We start from the raw sequence: 27,492 nt of genomic DNA, 5'->3' as shown, positions 1-27,492 counted from the left end.
GCAAATGGTCCGAGTATCCGGCGTGTTGTTTCTAGTTGTCTCGCCGAAACGACATATGGAATTTGCAAATAGTATATCAAAAATAAAATATTAATAAAATTGGGGTGCAACACGAGGACTTCCTAGGAGGTCACCAATCCTAGTACTACTCTCGCCAAGAACGCTTAACTTCGGAGTTCAAATGGGATCCGATGCATTAGTGCTTGTATGATCGCACCCATTTTCTTCTTGCTCGCTTAAATCTTTATGCACTCACTATTTTTCTCCCCTCCATTAATTCTTTCAGACTTGAAAAAACGGTGTATGCAACTTTCCTCCCTTGGTACCCGTGCACAAGCTCCCACGTGAGCGGAGTTATTCATTTCCAGATCTGCCGCAGCCCCGGATAGATGCAATAATATCGCGGGGCCCACAATCCACGACGAATGCCAAATCCCGGTTTTGCACCGTTCCCATTCAGTAATGACGATCGAACCGCAAATGCTCCGAGTATCCGGCGTGTTGTTTCCAGTTGTCTCGCCGAAACGACATATGGAATTTGAAAATAGTATATCAAAAATAAAATTTTAATAAAATTGGGGTGCAACACGAGGACTTTCTAGGAGTTCACCAATCCTAGTACTACTCTCGCCCAAGCACGCTTAACTTCGGAGTTCTGATGGGATCCGGTGTATTAGTGCTGGATTGATCGCACCCGATTGCTTCTTGCTCGCTTAAATCTTTATGCACTCACTATCATGCTCCCCTCCATTAATTCTTCAGACTTGAAAAAATGGTGTATGCAACTTTCCTCCCTTGGTACCCGTGCACAAGCTCCCACGTGAGCGGAGTTATTCATTTCCAGATCTGCCGCAGCCCGGATAGATGCAATAATATCGCGGGGCCCACAATCCACGACGAACGCCCAAATCCCAGTTTGCACCGTTACCATTCAGTAATGACGATCGAACCGTAAATGCTCCGAGTATCCGGCGCGTTGTTTCCAGTTGTCTCGCCGAAACGACATATGGAATTTGAAAATACTATATCAAAAATAAAATATTAATAAAATTGGGGTGCAACACGAGGACTTCCTAGGAGGTCACCAATCCTAGTACTACTCTCGCCAAGAACGCTTAACTTCGGAGTTCAAATGGGATCCGATGCAATAGTGCTTGTATGATCGCACCAATTTTCTTCTTGCTCGCTTAAATCTTTATGCACTCACTATTTTTCTCCCCTCCATTAATTCTTTCAGACTTTAAAAAACGGTGTATGCAACTTTCCTCCCTTGGTACCCGTGCACAAGCTCCCAAGTGAGCGGAGTTATTCATTTCCAGATCTGCCGCAGCCCCGGATAGATGCAATAATATCGCGGGGCCCACAATCCACGACGAATGCCCAAATCTCGGTTTTGCACCATTCCCATTCAGTAATGACGATCGAACCGCAAATGCTCTGAGTATCCGGCGCGTTGTTTCCAGTTGTCTCGCCGAAACGACATATGGAATTTGAAAATAGTATATCAAAAATAAAATTTTAATAAAATTGGGGTGCAACACGAGGACTTTCTAGGAGTTCACCAATCCTAGTACTACTCTCGCCCAAGCACGCTTAACTTCGGAGTTCAAATGGGATCCGATGCATTAGTGCTTGTATGATCGCACCCATTTTCTTCTTGCTCGCTTAAATCTTTATGCACTCACTATTTTTCTCCCCTCCATTAATTCTTTCAGACATTAAAAAACGGTGTATGCAACTTTCCTCCCTTGGTACCCGTGCACAAGCTCCCACGTGAGCGGAGTTATTCATTTCCAGATCTGCCGCAGCCCCGGATAGATGCAATAATATCGCGGGGCCCACAATCCACGACGAACGCCCAAATCCCGGTTTTGCACCGTTCCCATTCAGTAATGACGATCGAACCGCAAATGCTCCGAGTATCCGGCGCGTTGTTTCCAGTTGTCTCGCCGAAACGACATATGGAATTTGAAAATAGTATATCAAAAATAAAATTTTAATAAAATTGGGGTGCAACACGAGGACTTCCTAGGAGTTCACCAATCCTAGTACTACTCTCGCCCAAGCACGCTTAACTTCGGAGTTCTGATGGGATCCGGTGTATTAGTGCTGGTATGATCACACCCGATTGCTTCTTGCTCGCTTAAATCTTTATGCACTCACTATCATGCTCCCCTCCATTAATTCTTCAGACTTGAAAAAACGGTGTATGCAACTTTCCTCCCTTGGTACCCGTGCACAAGCTCCCACGTGAGCGGAATTATTCATTTCCAGATCTGCCGCAGCCCCGGATAGATGCAATACTATCGCGGGGCCCATAATGCACGACGAACACCCAAAGCCCGGTTTTGCACCGTTCCCATTCAATAGTGACGATCGAACCGCAAATGCTCCGAGTATCCGGCGCGTTGTTTCCAGTTGTCTCGCCGAAATGACATATGGAATTTGCAAATAGTATATCAAAAATAAAATATTAATAAAATTGGGGTGCAACACGAGGACTTCGTAGGAGATCACCAATCTTAGTACTACTCTCGCCCAAGCACGCTTAACTTCGGAGTTCTGATGGGATCCGGTGTATTAGTGCTGGTATGATCGCACCCATTTGCTTCTTGCTCGCTTAAATCTTTATGCACTCACTATCTTGCTCCCCTCCATTAATTCTTTCGGACTTGAAAAAATCGTGTATGCAACTTTCCTCCCTTGGTAACCGTGCACAAACTCCCACGTGAGCGGAGTTATTCCTTTCCAGATCATCCGCAGCCCCGGATAGATGCAATAATATCATGGGGCCCACAATGCACGACGATTGCCAAAAGCCCGGTTTTGCACCATTCCCATTCAGTAATGACGATCGTGCCGCAAATGGTCCGAGTATCCGGCGTGTTGTTTCTAGTTGTCTCGCCGAAACGACATATGGAATTTGCAAATAGTATATCAAAAATAAAATATTAATAAAATTGGGGTGCAACACGAGGACTTCCTTGGAGGTCACCAATCTTAGTACTACTCTCGCAAGAACTCTTAACTTCGGAGTTCAAATGGGATCCGATGCATTAGTGCTTGTATGATCGCACCCATTTTCTTATTGCTCGCTTAAATCTTTATGCACTCACTATTTTGCTCCCCTCCATTAATTTTTTCAAACTTGAAAAAACGGTGTATGCAACTTTCCTCCCTTGGTAACCGTGCACAAGCTTCCACGTGAGTGGAGTTATTCCTTTGTAGATCTGCCGTAGCCCCAGATAGATGCAATAATATCATGGGGCCCACATTGCACGGCGATTGCCAAAAGCCCGGTTTTGCACCGTTCCCATTCAGTAATGACGATCGTGCCGCAAAATGGTCCGAGTATCCGGCGTGTTGTTTCTAGTTGTATCGCCGAAATGACATATGGAATTTGCAAATAGTATATCAAAAATAAAATATTAATAAAATTGGGGTGCAACACGAGGACTTCGTAGGAGGTTACCAATCTTAGTACTACTCTCGCCAAGAACGCTTAACTTCGGAGTTCAAATGGGATCCGATGCATTAGTGCTTGTATGATCGCACCCATTTTCTTCTTGCACGCTTAAATCTTTATGCACTCACTATTTTGCTCCCCTCCATTAATTCTTTCAGACTTGAAAAAATGGTGTATGCAACATTCCTCCCTTGGTACCCGTGCACAAGCTCCCATGTGAGCGGAGTTATTCATTTCCAGATCTGCCGCAGCCCCGGATAGATGCAATACTATCGCAGGGCCCACAATGCACGACGACACCAAAAGCCCGGTTTTGCACCGTTCCCATTCAGTAATGACGATCGAACCGCAAATGCTCCGAGTATCCGGCGCGTTGTTTCCAGTTGTCTCGCCGAAACGACATATGGAATTTGAAAATAGTATATCAAAAATAAAATTTTAATAAAATTGGGGTGCAACACGAGGACTTTCTAGGAGTTCACCAATCCTAGTACTACTCTCGCCCAAGCACGCTTAACTTCGGAGTTCTGATGGGATCCGGTGTATTAGTGCTGGTATGATCGCACCCGATTGCTGCTTGCTCGCTTAAATCTTTATGCACTCACTATCATGCTCCCCTCCATTAATTCTTCAGACTTGAAAAAATGGTGTATGCAACTTTCCTCCCTTGGTACCCGTGCACAAGCTCCCACGTGAGCGGAGTTATTCATTTCCAGATCTGCCGCAGCCCCGGATAGATGCAATACTATCGCAGGGCCCACAATGCACGACGAACACCAAAAGCCCGGTTTTGCACCGTTCCCATTCAATAATGACGAACGAACCGCAAATGGTGCGAGTATCCGGCGCGTTGTTTCCAGTTGTCTCGCCGAAACGACATATGGAATTTGCAAATAGTATATCAAAAATAAAATATTAATAAAATTGGGGTGCAACACGAGGACTTCCTAGGAGGTCACCAATCTTAGTACTACTCTCGCCAAGAACGCTTAACTTCGGAGTTCAAATGGGATCCGATGCATTAGTGCTTGTATGATCGCACCCATTTTCTTCTTGCACGCTTAAATCTTTATGCACTCACTATTTTGCTCCCCTCCATTAATTCTTTCAGACTTGAAAAAATGGTGTATGCAACTTTCCTCCCTTGGTACCCGTGCACAAGCTCCCACGTGAGCGGAGTTATTCATTTCCAGATCTGCCGCAGCCCCGGATAGATGCAATAATATCGCGGGGCCCACAATCCACGACGAACGCCCAAATCCCAGTTTGCACCGTTACCATTCAGTAATGACGATCGAACCGTAAATGCTCCGAGTATCCGGCGCGTTGTTTCCAGTTGTCTCGCCGAAACGACATATGGAATTTGAAAATAGTATATCAAAAATAAAATATTAATAAAATTGGGGTGCAACACGAGGACTTCCTAGGAGGTCACCAATCCTAGTACTACTCTCGCCAAGAACGCTTAACTTCGGAGTTCAAATGGGATCCGATGCATTAGTGCTTGTATGATCGCACCCATTTTCTTCTTGCTCGCTTAAATCTTTATGCACTCACTATTTTTCTCCCCTCCATTAATTCTTTCAGACTTTAAAAAACGGTGTATGCAACTTTCCTCCCTTGGTACCCGTGCACAAGTTCCCATGTGAGCGGAGTTATTCATTTCCAGATCTGCCGCAGCCCCGGATAGATGCAATAATATCGCGGGGCCCACAATCCACGACGATTGCCCAAATCCCGGCTTTGCACCGTTCCCATTCAGTAATGACGATCGAACCGCAAATGCTCCGAGTATCCGGCGCGTTGTTTCCAGTTGTCTCGCCGAAACGACATATGGAATTTGAAAATAGTATATCAAAAATAAAATTTTAATAAAATTGGGGTGCAACACGAGGACTTTCTAGGAGTTCACCAATCCTAGTACTACTCTCGCCCAAGCACGCTTAACTTCGGAGTTCTGATGGGATCCGGTGTATTAGGGCTGGTATGATCGCACCCGATTGCTTCTTGCTCGCTTAAATCCTTATGCACTCACTATCATGCTCCCCTCCATTAATTCTTCAGACTTGAAAAAATGGTGTATGCAACTTTCCTCCCTTGGTACCCGTGCACAAGCTCCCACGTGAGCGGAGTTATTCATTTCCAGATCTGCCGCAGCCCCGGATAGATGCAATACTATCGCGGGGCCCACAATGCACGACGAACACCCAAAGCCCGGTTTTGCACCGTTTCCATTCAATAGTGACGATCGAACCGCAAATGCTCCGAGTATCCGGCGCGTTGTTTCCAGTTGTCTCGCCGAAACGACATATGGAATTTGCAAATAGTATATCAAAAAGAAAATATTAATAAAATTGGGGTGCAACACGAGGACTTCCTAGGAGGTCACCAATCTTAGTACTACTCTCGCCAAGAACGCTTAACTTCGGAGTTCAAATGGGATCCGATGCATTAGTGCTTGTATGATCGCACCCATTTTCTTCTTGCTCGCTTAAATCTTTATGCACTCACTATTTTGCTCCCCTCCATTAATTCTTTCAGACTTGAAAAAACGGTGTATGCAACTTTCCTCCCTTGGTACCCGTGCACAAGCTCCCACGTGAGAGGAGTTATTCCTTTCCAGATCTGCCACAGCCCCGGATAGATGCAATAATATCGCGGGGCCAACAATCCACGATGAACGCCCAAATCCCGGTTTTGCACCGTTCCCATTTAGTAATGACGATCGAACCGTAAATGCTCCGAGTATCCGGCGCGTTGTTTCCAATTGTCTCGCCGAAACGACATATGGAATCTGAAAATAGTATATCAAAAATAAAATTTTAATAAAATTGGGGTGCAACACGAGGATTTCCTAGGAGTTCACCAATGCTAGTACTACTCTCGCCCAAGCACGCTTAACTTCGGAGTTCTGATGGGATCCGGTGTATTAGTGCTGGTATGATCGCACCCATTTGCTTCTTGCTCGCTTAAATCTTTATGCACTCACTGTCTTGCTCCCCTCCATTAATTCTTTCGAACTTGAAAAAATGGTGTATGCAACTTTCCTCCCTTGGTAACCGTGCACAAACTCCCACGTGAGCGGAGTTATTCCTTTCCAGATCTGCCGCAGCCCCGGATAGATGCAATAATATCATGGGGCCCACAATGCACGACGATTGCCAAAAGCCCGGTTTTGCACCATTCCCATTCAGTAATGACGATCGTGCCGCAAATGGTCCGAGTATCCGGCGTGTTGTTTCTAGTTGTCTCGCCGAAACGACATATGGAATTTGCAAATAGTATATCAAAAATAAAATATTAATAAAATTGGGGTGCAACACGAGGACTTCCTAGGAGGTCACCAATCTTAGTACTACTCTCGCCAAGAACGCTTAACTTCGGAGTTCAAATGGGATCCGATGCATTAGTGCTTGTCTGATTGCACCCATTTTCTTCTTGCTCGCTTAAATCTTTATGCACTCACTATTTTGCTACCCTCCATTAATTATTTCAAACTTGAAAAAACGGTGTATGAAACTTTCCTCCCTTGGTAACCGTGCACAAGCTTCCACGTGAGTGGAGTTATTCCTTTGTAGATCTGCCGTAGCCCTGGATAGATGCAATAATATCATGGGGCCCACAGTGCACGACGATTGCCAAAAGCCCGGTTTTGCACCGTTCCCATTCAGTAATGACGATCGTGCCGCAAATGGTCCGAGTATCCGGCATGTTGTTTCTAGTTGTCTCGCCGAAATGACATATGGAATTTGCAAATAGTATATCAAAACTAAAATATTAATAAAATTGGGGTGCAACACGAGGACTTCGTAGGAGGTCACCAATCTTAGTACTACTCTCGCCAAGAACGCTTAACTTCGGAGTTCAAATGGGATCCGATGCATTAGTGCTGGTATGATCGCACCCATTTTCTTCTTGCACGCTTAAATCTTTATGCACTCACTATTTTGCTCCCCTCCATTAATTCTTTCAGACTTGAAAAAATGGTGTATGCAACATTCCTCCCTTGGTACCCGTGCACAAGCTCCCATGTGAGCGGAGTTATTCATTTCCAGATCTGCCGCAGCCCCGGATAGATGCAATACTATCGCAGGGCCCACAATGCACGACGAACACCAAAAGCCCGGTTTTGCACCGTTCCCATTCAGTAATGACGGACGAACCACAAATGGTGCGAGTATCCGGCGCGTTGTTTCCAGTTGTCTCGCCGAAACGACATATGGAATTTGCAAATAGTATATCAAAAATAAAATTTTAATAAAATTGGGGTGCAACACGAGGACTTCCTAGGAGGTCACCAATCTTAGTACTACTCTCGCCAAGAACGCTTAACTTCGGAGTTCAAATGGGATCCGATGCATTAGTGCTTGTATGATCGCACCCGTTTTCTTCTTGCTCGCTTAAATCTTTATGCACTCACTATTTTGCTCCCCTCCATTAATTCTTTCAGACTTGAAAAAACGGTGTATGCAACTTTCCTCCCTTGGTACCCGTGCACAAGCTCCCACGTGAGCGGAGTTATTCATTTCCAGATCTGCCGCAGCCCCGGATAGATGCAATAATATCGCGGGGCCCACAATGCACGATGATCGCCCAAATCCCAGTTTGCACCGTTACCATTCAGTAATGACGATCGAGCCGTAAATGCTCCGAGTATCCAGCGCGTTGTTTCCAGTTGTATCGCCGAAACGACATATGGAATTTGAAAATAGTATATCAAAAATAAAATATTAATAAAATTGGGGTGCAACACGAGGACTTCGTAGGAGGTCACCAATCCTAGTACTACTCTCGCCAAGAACGCTTAACTTCGGAGTTCAAATGGGATCCGATGCATTAGTGCTTGTATGATCGCACCCATTTTCTTCTTGCACGCTTAAATCTTTATGCACTCACTATTTTTCTCCCCTCCATTAATTCTTTCAGACTTGAAAAAACGGTGTATGCAACTTTCCTCCCTTGGTACCCGTGCACAAGCTCCCATGTGAGCGGAGTTATTCATTTCCAGATCTGCCGCAGCCCCGGATAGATGCAATAATATCGCGGGGCCCATAATCCACGACGAACCAAAAGCCCGGTTTTGCACCGTTCCCATTCAGTAATGACGATCGTGCCGCAAATGGTCCGAGTATCCGGCGTGTTGTTTCTAGTTGTCTCGCCGAAACGACATATGGAATTTGCAAATAGTATATCAAAAATAAAATATTAATAAAATTGGGGTGCAACACGAGGACTTCCTAGGAGGTCACCAATCCTAGTACTACTCTCGCCAAGAACGCTTAACTTCGGAGTTCAAATGGGATCCGATGCATTAGTGCTTGTATGATCGCACCCATTTTCTTCTTGCTCGCTTAAATCTTTATGCACTCACTATTTTTCTCCCCTCCATTAATTCTTTCAGACTTGAAAAAACGGTGTATGCAACTTTCCTCCCTTGGTACCCGTGCACAAGCTCCCACGTGAGCGGAGTTATTCATTTCCAGATCTGCCGCAGCCCCGGATAGATGCAATAATATCGCGGGGCCCACAATCCACGACGAATGCCCAAATCCCGGTTTTGCACCGTTCCCATTCAGTAATGACGATCGAACCGCAAATGCTCCGAGTATCCGGCGTGTTGTTTCCAGTTGTCTCGCCGAAACGACATATGGAATTTGAAAATAGTATATCAAAAATAAAATTTTAATAAAATTGGGGTGCAACACGAGGACTTTCTAGGAGTTCACCAATCCTAGTACTACTCTCGCCCAAGCACGCTTAACTTCGGAGTTCTGATGGGATCCGGTGTATTAGTGCTGGATTGATCGCACCCGATTGCTTCTTGCTCGCTTAAATCTTTATGCACTCACTATCATGCTCCCCTCCATTAATTCTTCAGACTTGAAAAAATGGTGTATGCAACTTTCCTCCCTTGGTACCCGTGCACAAGCTCCCACGTGAGCGGAGTTATTCATTTCCAGATCTGCCGCAGCCCGGATAGATGCAATAATATCGCGGGGCCCACAATCCACGACGAACGCCCAAATCCCAGTTTGCACCGTTACCATTCAGTAATGACGATCGAACCGTAAATGCTCCGAGTATCCGGCGCGTTGTTTCCAGTTGTCTCGCCGAAACGACATATGGAATTTGCAAATAGTATATCAAAAATAAAATATTAATAAAATTGGGGTGCAACACGAGGACTTCCTAGGAGGTCACCAATCCTAGTACTACTCTCGCCAAGAACGCTTAACTTCGGAGTTCAAATGGGATCCGATGCATTAGTGCTTGTATGATCGCACCAATTTTCTTCTTGCTCGCTTAAATCTTTATGCACTCACTATTTTTCTCCCCTCCATTAATTCTTTCAGACTTTAAAAAATGGTGTATGCAACTTTCCTCCCTTGGTACCCGTGCACAAGCTCCCAAGTGAGCGGAGTTATTCATTTCCAGATCTGCCGCAGCCCCGGATAGATGCAATAATATCGCGGGGCCCACAATCCACGACGAATGCCCAAATCTCGGTTTTGCACCGTTCCCATTCAGTAATGACGATCGAACCGCAAATGCTCCGAGTATCCGGCGCGTTGTTTCCAGTTGTCTCGCCGAAACGACATATGGAATTTGAAAATAGTATATCAAAAATAAAATTTTAATAAAATTGGGGTGCAACACGAGGACTTTCTAGGAGTTCACCAATCCTAGTACTACTCTCGCCCAAGCACGCTTAACTTCGGAGTTCAAATGGGATCCGATGCATTAGTGCTTGTATGATCGCACCCATTTTCTTCTTGCTCGCTTAAATCTTTATGCACTCACTATTTTTCTCCCCTCCATTAATTCTTTCAGACATTAAAAAATGGTGTATGCAACTTTCCTCCCTTGGTACCCGTGCACAAGCTCCCACGTGAGCGGAGTTATTCATTTCCAGATCTGCCGCAGCCCCGGATAGATGCAATAATATCGCGGGGCCCACAATCCACGACGAACGCCCAAATCCCGGTTTTGCACCGTTCCCATTCAGTAATGACGATCGAACCGCAAATGCTCCGAGTATCCGGCGCGTTGTTTCCAGTTGTCTCGCCGAAACGACATATGGAATTTGAAAATAGTATATCAAAAATAAAATTTTAATAAAATTGGGGTGCAACACGAGGACTTCCTAGGAGTTCACCAATCCTAGTACTACTCTCGCCCAAGCACGCTTAACTTCGGAGTTCTGATGGGATCCGGTGTATTAGTGCTGGTATGATCACACCCGATTGCTTCTTGCTCGCTTAAATCTTTATGCACTCACTATCATGCTCCCCTCCATTAATTCTTCAGACTTGAAAAAACGGTGTATGCAACTTTCCTCCCTTGGTACCCGTGCACAAGCTCCCACGTGAGCGGAATTATTCATTTCCAGATCTGCCGCAGCCCCGGATAGATGCAATACTATCGCGGGGCCCATAATGCACGACGAACACCCAAAGCCCGGTTTTGCACCGTTCCCATTCAATAGTGACGATCGAACCGCAAATGCTCCGAGTATCCGGCGCGTTGTTTACAGTTGTCTCGCCGAAATGACATATGGAATTTGCAAATAGTATATCAAAAATAAAATATTAATAAAATTGGGGTGCAACACGAGGACTTCGTAGGAGATCACCAATCTTAGTACTACTCTCGCCCAAGCACGCTTAACTTCGGAGTTCTGATGGGATCCGGTGTATTAGTGCTGGTATGATCGCACCCATTTGCTTCTTGCTCGCTTAAATCTTTATGCACTCACTATCTTGCTCCCCTCCATTAATTCTTTCGGACTTGAAAAAATCGTGTATGCAACTTTCCTCCCTTGGTAACCGTGCACAAACTCCCACGTGAGCGGAGTTATTCCTTTCCAGATCATCCGCAGCCCCGGATAGATGCAATAATATCATGGGGCCCACAATGCACGACGATTGCCAAAAGCCCGGTTTTGCACCATTCCCATTCAGTAATGACGATCGTGCCGCAAATGGTCCGAGTATCCGGCGTGTTGTTTCTAGTTGTCTCGCCGAAACGACATATGGAATTTGCAAATAGTATATCAAAAATAAAATATTAATAAAATTGGGGTGCAACACGAGGACTTCCTAGGAGGTCACCAATCCTAGTACTACTCTCGCCAAGAACGCTTAACTTCGGAGTTCAAATGGGATCCGATGCATTAGTGCTTGTATGATCGCACCCATTTTCTTCTTGCTCGCTTAAATCTTTATGCACTCACTATTTTTCTCCCCTCCATTAATTCTTTCAGACTTGAAAAAACGGTGTATGCAACTTTCCTCCCTTGGTACCCGTGCACAAGCTCCCACGTGAGCGGAGTTATTCATTTCCAGATCTGCCGCAGCCCCGGATAGATGCAATAATATCGCGGGGCCCACAATCCACGACGAATGCCAAATCCCGGTTTTGCACCGTTCCCATTCAGTAATGACGATCGAACCGCAAATGCTCCGAGTATCCGGCGTGTTGTTTCCAGTTGTCTCGCCGAAACGACATATGGAATTTGAAAATAGTATATCAAAAATAAAATTTTAATAAAATTGGGGTGCAACACGAGGACTTTCTAGGAGTTCACCAATCCTAGTACTACTCTCGCCCAAGCACGCTTAACTTCGGAGTTCTGATGGGATCCGGTGTATTAGTGCTGGATTGATCGCACCCGATTGCTTCTTGCTCGCTTAAATCTTTATGCACTCACTATCATGCTCCCCTCCATTAATTCTTCAGACTTGAAAAAATGGTGTATGCAACTTTCCTCCCTTGGTACCCGTGCACAAGCTCCCACGTGAGCGGAGTTATTCATTTCCAGATCTGCCGCAGCCCGGATAGATGCAATAATATCGCGGGGCCCACAATCCACGACGAACGCCCAAATCCCAGTTTGCACCGTTACCATTCAGTAATGACGATCGAACCGTAAATGCTCCGAGTATCCGGCGCGTTGTTTCCAGTTGTCTCGCCGAAACGACATATGGAATTTGAAAATAGTATATCAAAAATAAAATATTAATAAAATTGGGGTGCAACACGAGGACTTCCTAGGAGGTCACCAATCCTAGTACTACTCTCGCCAAGAACGCTTAACTTCGGAGTTCAAATGGGATCCGATGCAATAGTGCTTGTATGATCGCACCAATTTTCTTCTTGCTCGCTTAAATCTTTATGCACTCACTATTTTTCTCCCCTCCATTAATTCTTTCAGACTTTAAAAAACGGTGTATGCAACTTTCCTCCCTTGGTACCCGTGCACAAGCTCCCAAGTGAGCGGAGTTATTCATTTCCAGATCTGCCGCAGCCCCGGATAGATGCAATAATATCGCGGGGCCCACAATCCACGACGAATGCCCAAATCTCGGTTTTGCACCATTCCCATTCAGTAATGACGATCGAACCGCAAATGCTCTGAGTATCCGGCGCGTTGTTTCCAGTTGTCTCGCCGAAACGACATATGGAATTTGAAAATAGTATATCAAAAATAAAATTTTAATAAAATTGGGGTGCAACACGAGGACTTTCTAGGAGTTCACCAATCCTAGTACTACTCTCGCCCAAGCACGGTTAACTTCGGAGTTCAAATGGGATCCGATGCATTAGTGCTTGTATGATCGCACCCATTTTCTTCTTGCTCGCTTAAATCTTTATGCACTCACTATTTTTCTCCCCTCCATTAATTCTTTCAGACATTAAAAAACGGTGTATGCAACTTTCCTCCCTTGGTACCCGTGCACAAGCTCCCACGTGAGCGGAGTTATTCATTTCCAGATCTGCCGCAGCCCCGGATAGATGCAATAATATCGCGGGGCCCACAATCCACGACGAACGCCCAAATCCCGGTTTTGCACCGTTCCCATTCAGTAATGACGATCGAACCGCAAATGCTCCGAGTATCCGGCGCGTTGTTTCCAGTTGTCTCGCCGAAACGACATATGGAATTTGAAAATAGTATATCAAAAATAAAATTTTAATAAAATTGGGGTGCAACACGAGGACTTCCTAGGAGTTCACCAATCCTAGTACTACTCTCGCCCAAGCACGCTTAACTTCGGAGTTCTGATGGGATCCGGTGTATTAGTGCTGGTATGATCACACCCGATTGCTTCTTGCTCGCTTAAATCTTTATGCACTCACTATCATGCTCCCCTCCATTAATTCTTCAGACTTGAAAAAACGGTGTATGCAACTTTCCTCCCTTGGTACCCGTGCACAAGCTCCCACGTGAGCGGAATTATTCATTTCCAGATCTGCCGCAGCCCCGGATAGATGCAATACTATCGCGGGGCCCATAATGCACGACGAACACCCAAAGCCCGGTTTTGCACCGTTCCCATTCAATAGTGACGATCGAACCGCAAATGCTCCGAGTATCCGGCGCGTTGTTTCCAGTTGTCTCGCCGAAATGACATATGGAATTTGCAAATAGTATATCAAAAATAAAATATTAATAAAATTGGGGTGCAACACGAGGACTTCGTAGGAGATCACCAATCTTAGTACTACTCTCGCCCAAGCACGCTTAACTTCGGAGTTCTGATGGGATCCGGTGTATTAGTGCTGGTATGATCGCACCCATTTGCTTCTTGCTCGCTTAAATCTTTATGCACTCACTATCTTGCTCCCCTCCATTAATTCTTTCGGACTTGAAAAAATCGTGTATGCAACTTTCCTCCCTTGGTAACCGTGCACAAACTCCCACGTGAGCGGAGTTATTCCTTTCCAGATCATCCGCAGCCCGGGATAGATGCAATAATATCATGGGGCCCACAATGCACGACGATTGCCAAAAGCCCGGTTTTGCACCATTCCCATTCAGTAATGACGATCGTGCCGCAAATGATCCGAGTATCCGGCGTGTTGTTTCTAGTTGTCTCGCCGAAACGACATATGGAATTTGCAAATAGTATATCAAAAATAAAATATTAATAAAATTGGGGTGCAACACGAGGACTTCCTTGGAGGTCACCAATCTTAGTACTACTCTCGCAAGAACTCTTAACTTCGGAGTTCAAATGGGATCCGATGCTTTAGTGCTGGTATGATCGCACCCATTTTCTTCTTGCTCGCTTAAATCTTTGTGCACTCACTATCTTGCTGCGCTCCATTAATTCTTTCAGACTTGAAAAAATGGTGTATGCAACTTTCCTCCCTTGGTACCCGTGCACATGCTTCCACGTGAGCGGAGTTATTCCTTTCCAGATCTGCCGCAGCCCCGGATAGATGCAATAATATCGCGGGGCCCACAATCCACGACGAATGCCCAAATCTCGGTTTTGCACCGTTCCCATTCAGTAATGACGATCGAACCGCAAATGCTCCGAGTATCCGGCGCGTTGTTTCCAGTTGTCTCGCCGAAATGACATATGGAATTTGAAAATAGTATATCAAAAATAAAATTTTAATAAAATTGGGGTGCAACACGAGGACTTTCTAGGAGTTCACCAATCCTAGTACTACTCTCGCCCAAGCACGCTTAACTTCGGAGTTCAGATGGGATCCGATGCATTAGTGCTTGTTTGATCGCACCCGTTTTCTTCTTGCTCGCTTAAATCTTTATGCACTCACTATTTTTCTCCCCTCCATTAATTCTTTCAGACATTAAAAAATGGTGTATGCAACTTTCCTCCCTTGGTACCGGTGCACAAGCTCCCACGTGAGTGGAGTTATTCATTTCCAGATCTGCCGCAGCCCGGATAGATGCAATAATATCGTGGGGCCCACAATCCACGACGAACGCCCAAATCCCAGTTTGCACCGTTACCATTCAGTAATGACGATCGAACCGTAAATGCTCCGAGTATCCGGCGCGTTGTTTCCAGTTGTCTCGCCGAAACGACATATGGAATTTGAAAATAGTATATCAAAAATAAAATATTAATAAAATTGGGGTGCAACACGAGGACTTCCTAGGAGGTCACCAATCCTAGTACTACTCTCGCCAAGAACGCTTAACTTCGGAGTTCAAATGGGATCCGATGCAATAGTGCTTGTATGATCGCACCAATTTTCTTCTTGCTCGCTTAAATCTTTATGCACTCACTATTTTTCTCCCCTCCATTAATTCTTTCAGACTTTAAAAAACGGTGTATGCAACTTTCCTCCCTTGGTACCCGTGCACAAGCTCCCAAGTGAGCGGAGTTATTCATTTCCAGATCTGCCGCAGCCCCGGATAGATGCAATAATATCGCGGGGCCCACAATCCACGACGAATGCCCAAATCTCGGTTTTGCACCGTTCCCATTCAGTAATGACGATCGAACCGCAAATGCTCTGAGTATCCGGCGCGTTGTTTCCAGTTGTCTCGCCGAAACGACATATGGAATTTGAAAATAGTATATCAAAAATAAAATTTTAATAAAATTGGGGTGCAACACGAGGACTTTCTAGGAGTTCACCAATCCTAGTACTACTCTCGCCCAAGCACGCTTAACTTCGGAGTTCAAATGGGATCCGATGCATTAGTGCTTGTATGATCGCACCCATTTTCTTCTTGCTCGCTTAAATCTTTATGCACTCACTATTTTTCTCCCCTCCATTAATTCTTTCAGACATTAAAAAACGGTGTATGCAACTTTCCTCCCTTGGTACCCGTGCACAAGCTCCCACGTGAGCGGAGTTATTCATTTCCAGATCTGCCGCAGCCCCGGATAGATGCAATAATATCGCGGGGCCCACAATCCACGACGAACGCCCAAATCCCGGTTTTGCACCGTTCCCATTCAGTAATGACGATCGAACCGCAAATGCTCCGAGTATCCGGCGCGTTGTTTCCAGTTGTCTCGCCGAAACGACATATGGAATTTGAAAATAGTATATCAAAAATAAAATTTTAATAAAATTGGGGTGCAACACGAGGACTTCCTAGGAGTTCACCAATCCTAGTACTACTCTCGCCCAAGCACGCTTAACTTCGGAGTTCTGATGGGATCCGGTGTATTAGTGCTGGTATGATCACACCCGATTGCTTCTTGCTCGCTTAAATCTTTATGCACTCACTATCATGCTCCCCTCCATTAATTCTTCAGACTTGAAAAAACGGTGTATGCAACTTTCCTCCCTTGGTACCCGTGCACAAGCTCCCACGTGAGCGGAATTATTCATTTCCAGATCTGCCGCAGCCCCGGATAGATGCAATACTATCGCGGGGCCCATAATGCACGACGAACACCCAAAGCCCGGTTTTGCACCGTTCCCATTCAATAGTGACGATCGAACCGCAAATGCTCCGAGTATCCGGCGCGTTGTTTCCAGTTGTCTCGCCGAAATGACATATGGAATTTGCAAATAGTATATCAAAAATAAAATATTAATAAAATTGGGGTGCAACACGAGGACTTCGTAGGAGATCACCAATCTTAGTACTACTCTCGCCCAAGCACGCTTAACTTCGGAGTTCTGATGGGATCCGGTGTATTAGTGCTGGTATGATCGCACCCATTTGCTTCTTGCTCGCTTAAATCTTTATGCACTCACTATCTTGCTCCCCTCCATTAATTCTTTCGGACTTGAAAAAATCGTGTATGCAACTTTCCTCCCTTGGTAACCGTGCACAAACTCCCACGTGAGCGGAGTTATTCCTTTCCAGATCATCCGCAGCCCCGGATAGATGCAATAATATCATGGGGCCCACAATGCACGACGATTGCCAAAAGCCCGGTTTTGCACCATTCCCATTCAGTAATGACGATCGTGCCGCAAATGGTCCGAGTATCCGGCGTGTTGTTTCTAGTTGTCTCGCCGAAACGACATATGGAATTTGCAAATAGTATATCAAAAATAAAATATTAATAAAATTGGGGTGCAACACGAGGACTTCCTTGGAGGTCACCAATCTTAGTACTACTCTCGCAAGAACTCTTAACTTCGGAGTTCAAATGGGATCCGATGCTTTAGTGCTGGTATGATCGCACCCATTTTCTTCTTACTCGCTTAAATCTTTGTGCACTCACTATCTTGCTGCGCTCCATTAATTCTTTCAGACTTGAAAAAATGGTGTATGCAACTTTCCTCCCTTGGTAACCGTGCACATGCTTCCACGTGAGCGGAGTTATTCCTTTCCAGATCTGCCGCAGCCCCGGATAGATGCAATAATATCGCGGGGCCCACAATGCACGACGAATGCCCAAATCTCGGTTTTGCACCGTTCCCATTCAGTAATGACGATCGAACCGCAAATGCTCCGAGTATCCGGCGCGTTGTTTCCAGTTGTCTCGCCGAAATGACATATGGAATTTGAAAATAGTATATCAAAAATAAAATTTTAATAAAATTGGGGTGCAACACGAGGACTTTCTAGGAGTTCACCAATCCTAGTACTACTCTCGCCCAAGCACGCTTAACTTCGGAGTTCAAATGGGATCCGATGCATTAGTGCTTGTATGATCGCACCCATTTTCTTCTTGCTCGCTTAAATCTTTATGCACTCACTATTTTTCTCCCCTCCATTAATTCTTTCAGACATTAAAAAATGGTGTATGCAACTTTCCTCCCTTGGTACCCGTGCACAAGCTCCCACGTGAGCGGAGTTATTCATTTCCAGATCTGCCGCAGCCCCGGATAGATGCAATAATATCGCGGGGCCCACAATCCACGACGAACGCCCAAATCCCGGTTTTGCACCGTTCCCATTCAGTAATGACGATCGAACCGCAAATGCTCCGAGTATCCGGCGCGTTGTTTCCAGTTGTCTCGCCGAAACGACATATGGAATTTGAAAATAGTATATCAAAAATAAAATTTTAATAAAATTGGGGTGCAACACGAGGACTTCCTAGGAGTTCACCAATCCTAGTACTACTCTCGCCCAAGCACGCTTAACTTCGGAGTTCTGATGGGATCCGGTGTATTAGTGCTGGTATGATCACACCCGATTGCTTCTTGCTCGCTTAAATCTTTATGCACTCACTATCATGCTCCCCTCCATTAATTCTTTAGACTTGAAAAAACGGTGTATGCAACTTTCCTCCCTTGGTACCCGTGCACAAGCTCCCACGTGAGCGGAGTTATTCATTTCCAGATCTGCCGCAGCCCCGGATAGATGCAATACTATCGCGGGGCCCATAATGCACGACGAACACCCAAAGCCCGGTTTTGCACCGTTCCCATTCAGTAGTGACGATCGAACCGCTAATGCTCCGAGTATCCGGCGCGTTGTTTCCAGTTGTCTCGCCGAAATGACATATGGAATTTGCAAATAGTATATCAAAAATAAAATATTAATAAAATTGGGGTGCAACACGAGGACTTCGTAGGAGGTCACCAATCTTAGTACTACTCTCGCCCAAGCACGCTTAACTTCGGAGTTCTGATGGGATCCGGTGTATTAGTGCTGGTATGATCGCACCCATTTGCTTCTTGCTCGCTTAAATCTTTATGCACTCACTATTTTGCTCCCCTCCATTAATTCTTTCGGACTTGAAAAAATCGTGTATGCAACTTTCCTCCCTTGGTAACCGTGCACAAACTCCCACGTGAGCGGAGTTATTCCTTTCTAGATCATCCGCAGCCCCGGATAGATGCAATAATATCATGGGGCCCACAATGCACGACGATTGCCAAAAGCCCGGTTTTGCACCGTTCCCATTTAGTAATGACGATCGTGCCGCAAATGGTCCGAGTATCCGGCGTGTTGTTTCTAGTTGTCTCGCGGAAACGACATATGGAATTTGCAAATAGTATATCAAAAATAAAATATTAATAAAATTGGGGTGCAACACGAGGACTTCGTAGGAGGTCACCAATCCTAGTACTACTCTCGCCAAGAACGCTTAACTTCGGAGTTCAAATGGGATCCGATGCATTAGTGCTTGTATGCTCGCACCCATTTTCTTCTTGCTCGCTTAAATCTTTATGCACTCACTATTTTTCTCCCCTCCATTAATTCTTTCAGACTTGAAAAAACGGTGTATGCAACTTTCCTCCCTTGGTACCCGTGCACAAGCTCCCACGTGAGCGGAGTTATTCATTTCCAGATCTGCCGCAGCCCCGGATAGATGCAATAATATCGCGGGGCCCACAATCCAGGACGAATGCCCAAATCCCGGTTTTGCACCGTTCCCATTCAGTAATGACGATCGAACCGCAAATGCTCCGAGTATCCGGCGTGTTGTTTCCAGTTGTCTCGCCGAAACGACATATGGAATTTGAAAATAGTATATCAAAAATAAAATTTTAATAAAATTGGGGTGCAACACGAGGACTTTCTAGGAGTTCACCAATCCTAGTACTACTCTCGCCCAAGCACGCTTAACTTCGGAGTTCTGATGGGATCCGGTGTATTAGTGCTGGATTGATCGCACCCGATTGCTTCTTGCTCGCTTAAATCTTTATGCACTCACTATCATGCTCCCCTCCATTAATTCTTCAGACTTGAAAAAATGGTGTATGCAACTTTCCTCCCTTGGTACCCGTGCACAAGCTCCCACGTGAGCGGAGTTATTCATTTCCAGATCTGCCGCAGCCCGGATAGATGCAAAAATATCGCGGGGCCCACAATCCACGACTAACGCCCAAATCCCAGTTTGCACCGTTACCATTCAGTAATGACGATCGAACCGTAAATGCTCCGAGTATCCGGCGCGTTGTTTCCAGTTGTCTCGCCGAAACGACATATGGAATTTGAAAATAGTATATCAAAAATAAAATATTAATAAAATTGGGGTGCAACACGTGGACTTCCTAGGAGGTCACCAATCCTAGTACTACTCTCGCCAAGAACGCTTAACTTCGGAGTTCAAATGGGATCCGATGCAATAGTGCTTGTATGATCGCACCAATTTTCTTCTTGCTCGCTTAAATCTTTATGCACTCACTATTTTTCTCCCCTCCATTAATTCTTTCAGACTTGAAAAAACGGTGTATGCAACTTTCCTCCCTTGGTACCCGTGCACAAGCTCCCAAGTGAGCGGAGTTATTCATTTCCAGATCTGCCGCAGCCCCGGATAGATGCAATAATATCGCGGGGCCCACAATCCACGACGAATGCCCAAATCTCGGTTTTGCACCGTTCCCATTCAGTAATGACGATCGAACCGCAAATGCTCCGAGTATCCGGCGCGTTGTTTCCAGTTGTCTCGCCGAAACGACATATGGAATTTGAAAATAGTATATCAAAAATAAAATTTTAATAAAATTGGGGTGCAACACGAGGACTTTCTAGGAGTTCACCAATCCTAGTACTACTCTCGCCCAAGCACGCTTAACTTCGGAGTTCAAATGGGATCCGATGCATTAGTGCTTGTATGATCGCACCCATTTTCTTCTTGCTCGCTTAAATCTTTATGCACTCACTATTTTTCTCCCCTCCATTAATTCTTTCAGACATTAAAAAACGGTGTATGCAACTTTCCTCCCTTGGTACCCGTGCACAAGCTCCCACGTGAGCGGAGTTATTCATTTCCAGATCTGCCGCAGCCCCGGATAGATGCAATAATATCGCGGGGCCCACAATCCACGACGAACGCCCAAATCCCGGTTTTGCACCGTTCCCATTCAGTAATGACGATCGAACCGCAAATGCTCCGAGTATCCGGCGCGTTGTTTCCAGTTGTCTCGCCGAAACGACATATGGAATTTGAAAATAGTATATCAAAAATAAAATTTTAATAAAATTGGGGTGCAACACGAGGACTTCCTAGGAGTTCACCAATCCTAGTACTACTCTCGCCCAAGCACGCTTAACTTCGGAGTTCTGATGGGATCCGGTGTATTAGTGCTGGTATGATCACACCCGATTGCTTCTTGCTCGCTTAAATCTTTATGCACTCACTATCATGCTCCCCTCCATTAATTCTTCAGACTTGAAAAAACGGTGTATGCAACTTTCCTCCCTTGGTACCCGTGCACAAGCTCCCACGTGAGCGGAATTATTCATTTCCAGATCTGCCGCAGCCCCGGATAGATGCAATACTATCGCGGGGCCCATAATGCACGACGAACACCCAAAGCCCGGTTTTGCACCGTTCCCATTCAATAGTGACGATCGAACCGCAAATGCTCCGAGTATCCGGCGCGTTGTTTCCAGTTGTCTCGCCGAAATGACATATGGAATTTGCAAATAGTATATCAAAAATAAAATATTAATAAAATTGGGGTGCAACACGAGGACTTCGTAGGAGATCACCAATCTTAGTACTACTCTCGCCCAAGCACGCTTAACTTCGGAGTTCTGATGGGATCCGGTGTATTAGTGCTGGTATGATCGCACCCATTTGCTTCTTGCTCGCTTAAATCATTATGCACTCACTATCTTGCTCCCCTCCATTAATTCTTTCGGACTTGAAAAAGTCGTGTATGCAACTTTCCTCCCTTGGTAACCGTGCACAAACTCCCACGTGAGCGGAGTTATTCCTTTCCAGATCATCCGCAGCCCCGGATAGATGCAATAATATCATGGGGCCCACAATGCACGACGATTGCCAAAAGCCCGGTTTTGCACCATTCCCATTCAGTAATGACGATCGTGCCGCAAATGGTCCGAGTATCCGGCGTGTTGTTTCTAGTTGTCTCGCCGAAACGACATATGGAATTTGCAAATAGTATATCAAAAATAAAATATTAATAAAATTGGGGTGCAAGACGAGGACTTCCTTGGAGGTCACCAATCCTAGTACTACTCTCGCCAAGAACGCTTAACTTCGGAGTTCAAATGGGATCCGATGATTTAGTGCTTGTATGATCGCACCCATTTTCTTCTTGCTCGCTTAAATCTTTATGCACTCACTATTTTTCTCCGCTCCATTAATTCTTTCAGACTTGAAAAAACGGTGTATGCAACTTTCCTCCCTTGGTACCCGTGCACAAGCTCCCACGTGAGCGGAGTTATTCATTTCCAGATCTGCCGCAGCCCCGGATAGATGCAATAATATCGCGGGGCCCACAATCCACGACGAATGCCCAAATCCCGGTTTTGCACTGTTCCCATTCAGTAATGACGATCGAACCGCAAATGCTATGAGTATCCGGCGTGTTGTTTCCAGTTGTCTCGCCGAAACGACATATGGAATTTGAAAATAGTATATCGAAAATAAAATTTTAATAAAATTGGGGTGCAACACGAGGACTTTCTAGGAGTTCACCAATCCTAGTACTACTCTCGCCCAAGCACGCTTAACTTCGGAGTTCTGATGGGATCCGGTGTATTAGTGCTGGATTGATCGCACCCGTTTGCTTCTTGCTCGCTTAAATCTTTATGCACTCACTATCATGCTCCCCTCCATTAATTCTTCAGACTTGAAAAAATGGTGTATGCAACTTTCCTCCCTTGGTACCCGTGCACAAGCTCCCACGTGAGCGGAGTTATTCATTTCCAGATCTGCCGCAGCCCGGATAGATGCAATAATATCGCGGGGCCCACAATCCACGACGAACGCCCAAATCCCGGTTTGCACCGTTACCATTCAGTAATGACGATCGAACCGTAAATGCTCCGAGTATCCGGCGCGTTGTTTCCAGTTGTCTCGCCGAAACGACATATGGAATTTGAAAATAGTATATCAAAAATAAAATATTAATAAAATTGGGGTGCAACACGAGGACTTCCTAGGAGGTCACCAATCCTAGTACTACTCTCGCCAAGAACGCTTAACTTCGGAGTTCAAATGGGATCCGATGCAATAGTGCTTGTATGATCGCACCAATTTTCTTCTTGCTCGCTTAAATCTTTATGCACTCACTATTTTTCTCCCCTCCATTAATTCTTTCAGACTTTAAAAAACGGTGTATGCAACTTTCCTCCCTTGGTACCCGTGCACAAGCTCCCAAGTGAGCGGAGTTATTCATTTCCAGATCTGCCGCAGCCCCGGATAGATGCAATAATATCGCGGGGCCCACAATCCACGACGAATGCCCAAATCTCGGTTTTGCACCGTTCCCATTCAGTAATGACGATCGAACCGCAAATGCTCCGAGTATCCGGCGCGTTGTTTCCAGTTGTCTCGCCGAAACGACATATGGAATTTGAAAATAGTATATCAAAAATAAAATTTTAATAAAATTGGGGTGCAACACGAGGACTTTCTAGGAGTTCACCAATCCTAGTACTACTCTCGCCCAAGCACGCTTAACTTCGGAGTTCAAATGGGATCCGATGCATTAGTGCTTGTATGATCGCACCCATTTTCTTCTTGCTCGCTTAAATCTTTATGCACTCACTATTTTTCTCCCCTCCATTAATTCTTTCAGACATTAAAAAATGGTGTATGCAACTTTCCTCCCTTGGTACCCGTGCACAAGCTCCCACGTGAGCGGAGTTATTCATTTCCAGATCTGCCGCAGCCCCGGATAGATGCAATAATATCACGGGGCCCACAATCCACGACGAACGCCCAAATCCCGGTTTTGCACCGTTCCCATTCAGTAATGACGATCGAACCGCAAATGCTCCGAGTATCCGGCGCGTTGTTTCCAGTTGTCTCGCCGAAACGACATATGGAATTTGAAAATAGTATATCAAAAATAAAATTTTAATAAAATTGGGGTGCAACACGAGGACTTCCTAGGAGTTCACCAATCCTAGTACTACTCTCGCCCAAGCACGCTTAACTTCGGAGTTCTGATGGGATCCGGTGTATTAGTGCTGGTATGATCACACCCGATTGCTTCTTGCTCGCTTAAATCTTTATGCACTCACTATCATGCTCCCCTCCATTAATTCTTTAGACTTGAAAAAACGGTGTATGCAACTTTCCTCCCTTGGTACCCGTGCACAAGCTCCCACGTGAGCGGAATTATTCATTTCCAGATCTGCCGCAGCCCCGGATAGATGCAATACTATCGCGGGGCCCATAATGCACGACGAACACCCAAAGCCCGGTTTTGCACCGTTCCCATTCAATAGTGACGATCGAACCGCAAATGCTCTGAGTATCCGGCGCGTTGTTTCCAGTTGTCTCGCCGAAATGACATATGGAATTTGCAAATAGTATATCAAAAATAAAATATTAATAAAATTGGGGTGCAACACGAGGACTTCGTAGGAGATCACCAATCTTAGTACTACTCTCGCCCAAGCACGCTTAACTTCGGAGTTCTGATGGGATCCGGTGTATTAGTGCTGGTATGATCGCACCCATTTGCTTCTTGCTCGCTTAAATCTTTATGCACTCACTATCTTGCTCCCCTCCATTAATTCTTTCGGACTTGAAAAAATGGTGTATGCAACTTTCCTCCCTTGGTAACCGTGCACAAACTCCCACGTGAGCGGAGTTATTCCTTTGTAGATCTTCCGCAGCCCCGGATAGATGCAATAATATCATGGGGCCCACAATGCACGACGATTGCCAAAAGCCCGGTTTTGCACCGTTGCCATTCAGTAATGACGATCGTGCCGCAAATGGTCCGAGTATCCGGCGTGTTGTTTCTAGTTGTCTCGCCGAAACGACATATGGAATTTGCAAATAGTATATCAAAAATAAAATATTAATAAAATTGGGGTGCAACACGAGGACTTCGTAGGAGGTCACCAATCCTAGTACTACTCTCGCCAAGAACGCTTAACTTCGGAGTTCAAATGGGATCCGATGAATTAGTGCTTGTATGATCGCACCCATTTTCTTCTTGCTCGCTTAAATCTTTATGCACTCACTATTTTTCTCCCCTCCATTAATTCTTTCAGACTTGAAAAAACGGTGTATGCAACTTTCCTCCCTTGGTACCCGTGCACAAGCTCCCACGTGAGCGGAGTTATTCATTTCCAGATCTGCCGCAGCCCCGGATAGATGCAATAATATCGCGGGGCCCACAATCCACGACGAATGCCCAAATCCCGGTTTTGCACTGTTACCATTCAGTAATGACGATCGAACCGCAAATGCTCCGAGTATCCGGCGTGTTGTTTCCAGTTGTCTCGCCGAAACGACATATGGAATTTGAAAATAGTATATCAAAAATAAAATTTTAATAAAATTGGGGTGCAACACGTGGACTTTCTAGGAGTTCACCAATCCTAGTACTACTCTCGCCCAAGCACGCTTATCTTCGGAGTTCTGATGGGATCCGGTGTATTAGTGCTGGTTTGATCGCACCCGATTGCTTCTTGCTCGCTTAAATCTTTATGCACTCACTATCATGCTCCCCTCCATTAATTCTTCAGACTTGAAAAAATGGTGTATGCAACTTTCCTCCCTTGGTACCCGTGCACAAGCTCCCACGTGAGCGGAGTTATTCATTTCCAGATCTGCCGCAGCCCGGATAGATGCAATAATATCGCGGGGCCCACAATCCACGACGAACGCCCAAATCCCAGTTTGCACCGTTACCATTCAGTAATGACGATCGAACCGTAAATGCTCCGAGTATCCGGCGCGTTGTTTCCAGTTGTCTCGCCGAAACGACATATGGAATTTGAAAATAGTATATCAAAAATAAAATATTAATAAAATTGGGGTGCAACACGAGGACTTCCTAGGAGGTCACCAATCCTAGTACTACTCTCGCCAAGAACGCTTAACTTCGGAGTTCAAATGGGATCCGATGCAATAGTGCTTGTATGATCGCACCAATTTTCTTCTTGCTCGCTTAAATCTTTATGCACTCACTATTTTTCTCCCCTCCATTAATTCTTTCAGACTTTAAAAAACGGTGTATGCAACTTTCCTCCCTTGGTACCCGTGCACAAGCTCCCAAGTGAGCGGAGTTATTCATTTCCAGATCTGCCGCAGCCCCGGATAGATGCAATAATATCGCGGGGCCCACAATCCACGACGAATGCCCAAATCTCGGTTTTGCACCGTTCCCATTCAGTAATGACGATCGAACCGCAAATGCTCCGAGTATCCGGCGCGTTGTTTCCAGTTGTCTCGCCGAAACGACATATGGAATTTGAAAATAGTATATCAAAAATAAAATTTTAATAAAATTGGGGTGCAACACGAGGACTTTCTAGGAGTTCACCAATCCTAGTACTACTCTCGCCCAAGCACGCTTAACTTCGGAGTTCAAATGGGATCCGATGCATTAGTGCTTGTATGATCGCACCCATTTTCTTCTTGCTCGCTTAAATCTTTATGCACTCACTATTTTTCTCCCCTCCATTAATTCTTTCAGACATTAAAAAATGGTGTATGCAACTTTCCTCCCTTGGTACCCGTGCACAAGCTCCCACGTGAGCGGAGTTATTCATTTCCAGATCTGCCGCAGCCCCGGATAGATGCAATAATATCGCGGGGCCCACAATCCACGACGAACGCCCAAATCCCGGTTTTGCACCGTTCCCATTCAGTAATGACGATCGAACCGCAAATGCTCCGAGTATCCGGCGCGTTGTTTCCAGTTGTCTCGCCGAAACGACATATGGAATTTGAAAATAGTATATCAAAAATGAAATTTTAATAAAATTGGGGTGCAACACGAGGACTTCCTAGGAGTTCACCAATCCTAGTACTACTCTCGCCCAAGCACGCTTAACTTCGGAGTTCTGATGGGATCCGGTGTATTAGTGCTGGTATGATCACACCCGATTGCTTCTTGCTCGCTTAAATCTTTATGCACTCACTATCATGCTCCCCTCCATTAATTCTTCAGACTTGAAAAAACGGTGTATGCAACTTTCCTCCCTTGGTACCCGTGCACAAGCTCCCACGTGAGCGGAATTATTCATTTCCAGATCTGCCGCTGCCCCGGATAGATGCAATACTATCGCGGGGCCCATAATCCACGACGAACACCCAAAGCCCGGTTTTGCACCGTTCCCATTCAATAGTGACGATCGAACCGCAAATGCTCGGAGTATCCGGCGCGTTGTTTCCAGTTGTCTCGCCGAAATGACATATGGAATTTGCAAATAGTATATCAAAAATAAAATATTAATAAAATTGGGGTGCAACACGAGGACTTCGTAGGAGATCACCAATCTTAGTACTACTCTCGCCCAAGCACGCTTAACTTCGGAGTTCTGATGGGATCCGGTGTATTAGTGCTGGTATGATCGCACCCATTTGCTTCTTGCTCGCTTAAATCTTTATGCACTCACTATCTTGCTCCCCTCCATTAATTCTTTCGGACTTGAAAAAATGGTGTATGCA

At 45.4% G+C, this 27,492-nt stretch overlaps 8 non-coding genes and 50 pseudogenes across 8 annotated transcripts; all 58 read right to left on the bottom strand.

Annotated features, from left to right (window-relative positions):
• Positions 1 to 101: 101 nt before the first annotated feature.
• On the bottom strand, positions 102 to 219 carry LOC148856562 (5S ribosomal RNA; annotated as a pseudogene).
• A 358-nt stretch (positions 220 to 577) lies between these two features.
• On the bottom strand, positions 578 to 696 carry LOC148856561 (5S ribosomal RNA; annotated as a pseudogene).
• Positions 697 to 1,052: 356 nt separating this feature from the next.
• LOC148856560 (5S ribosomal RNA) lies at positions 1,053 to 1,170 on the bottom strand (annotated as a pseudogene).
• Positions 1,171 to 1,529: 359 nt separating this feature from the next.
• LOC148856559 (5S ribosomal RNA) lies at positions 1,530 to 1,648 on the bottom strand (annotated as a pseudogene).
• A 359-nt stretch (positions 1,649 to 2,007) lies between these two features.
• Positions 2,008 to 2,126, bottom strand: LOC148856558 (5S ribosomal RNA; annotated as a pseudogene).
• A 358-nt stretch (positions 2,127 to 2,484) lies between these two features.
• Positions 2,485 to 2,603, bottom strand: LOC148856557 (5S ribosomal RNA). The gene has a single exon (XR_016098156.1). It is a non-coding gene; the product is annotated as a 5S ribosomal RNA (ribosomal RNA).
• A 359-nt stretch (positions 2,604 to 2,962) lies between these two features.
• Positions 2,963 to 3,079, bottom strand: LOC148856556 (5S ribosomal RNA; annotated as a pseudogene).
• A 360-nt stretch (positions 3,080 to 3,439) lies between these two features.
• On the bottom strand, positions 3,440 to 3,557 carry LOC148856555 (5S ribosomal RNA; annotated as a pseudogene).
• A 358-nt stretch (positions 3,558 to 3,915) lies between these two features.
• LOC148856554 (5S ribosomal RNA) lies at positions 3,916 to 4,034 on the bottom strand (annotated as a pseudogene).
• A 358-nt stretch (positions 4,035 to 4,392) lies between these two features.
• LOC148856553 (5S ribosomal RNA) lies at positions 4,393 to 4,510 on the bottom strand (annotated as a pseudogene).
• A 358-nt stretch (positions 4,511 to 4,868) lies between these two features.
• LOC148856552 (5S ribosomal RNA) lies at positions 4,869 to 4,986 on the bottom strand (annotated as a pseudogene).
• A 359-nt stretch (positions 4,987 to 5,345) lies between these two features.
• Positions 5,346 to 5,464, bottom strand: LOC148856551 (5S ribosomal RNA; annotated as a pseudogene).
• Positions 5,465 to 5,822: 358 nt separating this feature from the next.
• LOC148856550 (5S ribosomal RNA) lies at positions 5,823 to 5,940 on the bottom strand (annotated as a pseudogene).
• Positions 5,941 to 6,299: 359 nt separating this feature from the next.
• On the bottom strand, positions 6,300 to 6,418 carry LOC148856549 (5S ribosomal RNA; annotated as a pseudogene).
• Positions 6,419 to 6,777: 359 nt separating this feature from the next.
• On the bottom strand, positions 6,778 to 6,895 carry LOC148856548 (5S ribosomal RNA; annotated as a pseudogene).
• A 359-nt stretch (positions 6,896 to 7,254) lies between these two features.
• Positions 7,255 to 7,372, bottom strand: LOC148856547 (5S ribosomal RNA; annotated as a pseudogene).
• Positions 7,373 to 7,731: 359 nt separating this feature from the next.
• On the bottom strand, positions 7,732 to 7,849 carry LOC148856546 (5S ribosomal RNA; annotated as a pseudogene).
• A 358-nt stretch (positions 7,850 to 8,207) lies between these two features.
• Positions 8,208 to 8,325, bottom strand: LOC148856545 (5S ribosomal RNA; annotated as a pseudogene).
• Positions 8,326 to 8,682: 357 nt separating this feature from the next.
• Positions 8,683 to 8,800, bottom strand: LOC148856544 (5S ribosomal RNA; annotated as a pseudogene).
• Positions 8,801 to 9,159: 359 nt separating this feature from the next.
• On the bottom strand, positions 9,160 to 9,278 carry LOC148856543 (5S ribosomal RNA; annotated as a pseudogene).
• Positions 9,279 to 9,634: 356 nt separating this feature from the next.
• On the bottom strand, positions 9,635 to 9,752 carry LOC148856542 (5S ribosomal RNA; annotated as a pseudogene).
• A 359-nt stretch (positions 9,753 to 10,111) lies between these two features.
• LOC148856541 (5S ribosomal RNA) lies at positions 10,112 to 10,230 on the bottom strand (annotated as a pseudogene).
• A 359-nt stretch (positions 10,231 to 10,589) lies between these two features.
• LOC148856540 (5S ribosomal RNA) lies at positions 10,590 to 10,708 on the bottom strand (annotated as a pseudogene).
• A 358-nt stretch (positions 10,709 to 11,066) lies between these two features.
• On the bottom strand, positions 11,067 to 11,185 carry LOC148856539 (5S ribosomal RNA). The gene has a single exon (XR_016098155.1). It is a non-coding gene; the product is annotated as a 5S ribosomal RNA (ribosomal RNA).
• A 359-nt stretch (positions 11,186 to 11,544) lies between these two features.
• LOC148856538 (5S ribosomal RNA) lies at positions 11,545 to 11,662 on the bottom strand (annotated as a pseudogene).
• Positions 11,663 to 12,020: 358 nt separating this feature from the next.
• On the bottom strand, positions 12,021 to 12,139 carry LOC148856537 (5S ribosomal RNA; annotated as a pseudogene).
• Positions 12,140 to 12,495: 356 nt separating this feature from the next.
• Positions 12,496 to 12,613, bottom strand: LOC148856536 (5S ribosomal RNA; annotated as a pseudogene).
• A 359-nt stretch (positions 12,614 to 12,972) lies between these two features.
• LOC148856535 (5S ribosomal RNA) lies at positions 12,973 to 13,091 on the bottom strand (annotated as a pseudogene).
• A 359-nt stretch (positions 13,092 to 13,450) lies between these two features.
• LOC148856534 (5S ribosomal RNA) lies at positions 13,451 to 13,569 on the bottom strand (annotated as a pseudogene).
• Positions 13,570 to 13,927: 358 nt separating this feature from the next.
• LOC148856533 (5S ribosomal RNA) lies at positions 13,928 to 14,046 on the bottom strand. The gene has a single exon (XR_016098154.1). It is a non-coding gene; the product is annotated as a 5S ribosomal RNA (ribosomal RNA).
• Positions 14,047 to 14,405: 359 nt separating this feature from the next.
• Positions 14,406 to 14,522, bottom strand: LOC148856532 (5S ribosomal RNA; annotated as a pseudogene).
• Positions 14,523 to 14,881: 359 nt separating this feature from the next.
• On the bottom strand, positions 14,882 to 15,000 carry LOC148856531 (5S ribosomal RNA; annotated as a pseudogene).
• Positions 15,001 to 15,357: 357 nt separating this feature from the next.
• Positions 15,358 to 15,475, bottom strand: LOC148856530 (5S ribosomal RNA; annotated as a pseudogene).
• A 359-nt stretch (positions 15,476 to 15,834) lies between these two features.
• Positions 15,835 to 15,953, bottom strand: LOC148856529 (5S ribosomal RNA; annotated as a pseudogene).
• Positions 15,954 to 16,312: 359 nt separating this feature from the next.
• LOC148856528 (5S ribosomal RNA) lies at positions 16,313 to 16,431 on the bottom strand (annotated as a pseudogene).
• A 358-nt stretch (positions 16,432 to 16,789) lies between these two features.
• Positions 16,790 to 16,908, bottom strand: LOC148856527 (5S ribosomal RNA). Its single transcript, XR_016098153.1, has one exon. It is a non-coding gene; the product is annotated as a 5S ribosomal RNA (ribosomal RNA).
• Positions 16,909 to 17,267: 359 nt separating this feature from the next.
• Positions 17,268 to 17,384, bottom strand: LOC148856526 (5S ribosomal RNA; annotated as a pseudogene).
• A 359-nt stretch (positions 17,385 to 17,743) lies between these two features.
• LOC148856525 (5S ribosomal RNA) lies at positions 17,744 to 17,862 on the bottom strand (annotated as a pseudogene).
• A 359-nt stretch (positions 17,863 to 18,221) lies between these two features.
• Positions 18,222 to 18,340, bottom strand: LOC148856524 (5S ribosomal RNA; annotated as a pseudogene).
• A 358-nt stretch (positions 18,341 to 18,698) lies between these two features.
• LOC148856523 (5S ribosomal RNA) lies at positions 18,699 to 18,817 on the bottom strand. Its single transcript, XR_016097677.1, has one exon. It is a non-coding gene; the product is annotated as a 5S ribosomal RNA (ribosomal RNA).
• A 359-nt stretch (positions 18,818 to 19,176) lies between these two features.
• On the bottom strand, positions 19,177 to 19,294 carry LOC148856522 (5S ribosomal RNA; annotated as a pseudogene).
• Positions 19,295 to 19,653: 359 nt separating this feature from the next.
• LOC148856521 (5S ribosomal RNA) lies at positions 19,654 to 19,772 on the bottom strand (annotated as a pseudogene).
• A 356-nt stretch (positions 19,773 to 20,128) lies between these two features.
• On the bottom strand, positions 20,129 to 20,246 carry LOC148856520 (5S ribosomal RNA; annotated as a pseudogene).
• A 359-nt stretch (positions 20,247 to 20,605) lies between these two features.
• Positions 20,606 to 20,724, bottom strand: LOC148856519 (5S ribosomal RNA; annotated as a pseudogene).
• A 359-nt stretch (positions 20,725 to 21,083) lies between these two features.
• On the bottom strand, positions 21,084 to 21,202 carry LOC148856518 (5S ribosomal RNA; annotated as a pseudogene).
• A 358-nt stretch (positions 21,203 to 21,560) lies between these two features.
• LOC148856517 (5S ribosomal RNA) lies at positions 21,561 to 21,679 on the bottom strand. Its single transcript, XR_016098152.1, has one exon. It is a non-coding gene; the product is annotated as a 5S ribosomal RNA (ribosomal RNA).
• Positions 21,680 to 22,038: 359 nt separating this feature from the next.
• Positions 22,039 to 22,156, bottom strand: LOC148856516 (5S ribosomal RNA; annotated as a pseudogene).
• A 359-nt stretch (positions 22,157 to 22,515) lies between these two features.
• Positions 22,516 to 22,634, bottom strand: LOC148856515 (5S ribosomal RNA; annotated as a pseudogene).
• Positions 22,635 to 22,990: 356 nt separating this feature from the next.
• On the bottom strand, positions 22,991 to 23,108 carry LOC148856514 (5S ribosomal RNA; annotated as a pseudogene).
• A 359-nt stretch (positions 23,109 to 23,467) lies between these two features.
• On the bottom strand, positions 23,468 to 23,586 carry LOC148856513 (5S ribosomal RNA; annotated as a pseudogene).
• Positions 23,587 to 23,945: 359 nt separating this feature from the next.
• LOC148856512 (5S ribosomal RNA) lies at positions 23,946 to 24,064 on the bottom strand (annotated as a pseudogene).
• A 358-nt stretch (positions 24,065 to 24,422) lies between these two features.
• Positions 24,423 to 24,541, bottom strand: LOC148856511 (5S ribosomal RNA). Its single transcript, XR_016098151.1, has one exon. It is a non-coding gene; the product is annotated as a 5S ribosomal RNA (ribosomal RNA).
• A 359-nt stretch (positions 24,542 to 24,900) lies between these two features.
• Positions 24,901 to 25,018, bottom strand: LOC148856510 (5S ribosomal RNA; annotated as a pseudogene).
• Positions 25,019 to 25,377: 359 nt separating this feature from the next.
• On the bottom strand, positions 25,378 to 25,496 carry LOC148856509 (5S ribosomal RNA; annotated as a pseudogene).
• Positions 25,497 to 25,852: 356 nt separating this feature from the next.
• LOC148856508 (5S ribosomal RNA) lies at positions 25,853 to 25,970 on the bottom strand (annotated as a pseudogene).
• Positions 25,971 to 26,329: 359 nt separating this feature from the next.
• LOC148856507 (5S ribosomal RNA) lies at positions 26,330 to 26,448 on the bottom strand (annotated as a pseudogene).
• A 359-nt stretch (positions 26,449 to 26,807) lies between these two features.
• Positions 26,808 to 26,926, bottom strand: LOC148856506 (5S ribosomal RNA; annotated as a pseudogene).
• Positions 26,927 to 27,284: 358 nt separating this feature from the next.
• LOC148856505 (5S ribosomal RNA) lies at positions 27,285 to 27,403 on the bottom strand. The gene has a single exon (XR_016098150.1). It is a non-coding gene; the product is annotated as a 5S ribosomal RNA (ribosomal RNA).
• Positions 27,404 to 27,492: the final 89 nt, after the last annotated feature.

The sequence above is a fragment of the Nelumbo lutea genome, chromosome 4, assembly GCF_056320005.1.
Source record: "Nelumbo lutea isolate HS-2025 chromosome 4, American lotus-T2T, whole genome shotgun sequence".
NCBI classification, from domain to species: Eukaryota; Viridiplantae; Streptophyta; class Magnoliopsida; order Proteales; family Nelumbonaceae; genus Nelumbo; species Nelumbo lutea.
This window is presented reverse-complemented; position numbering and strand designations above follow the sequence as displayed.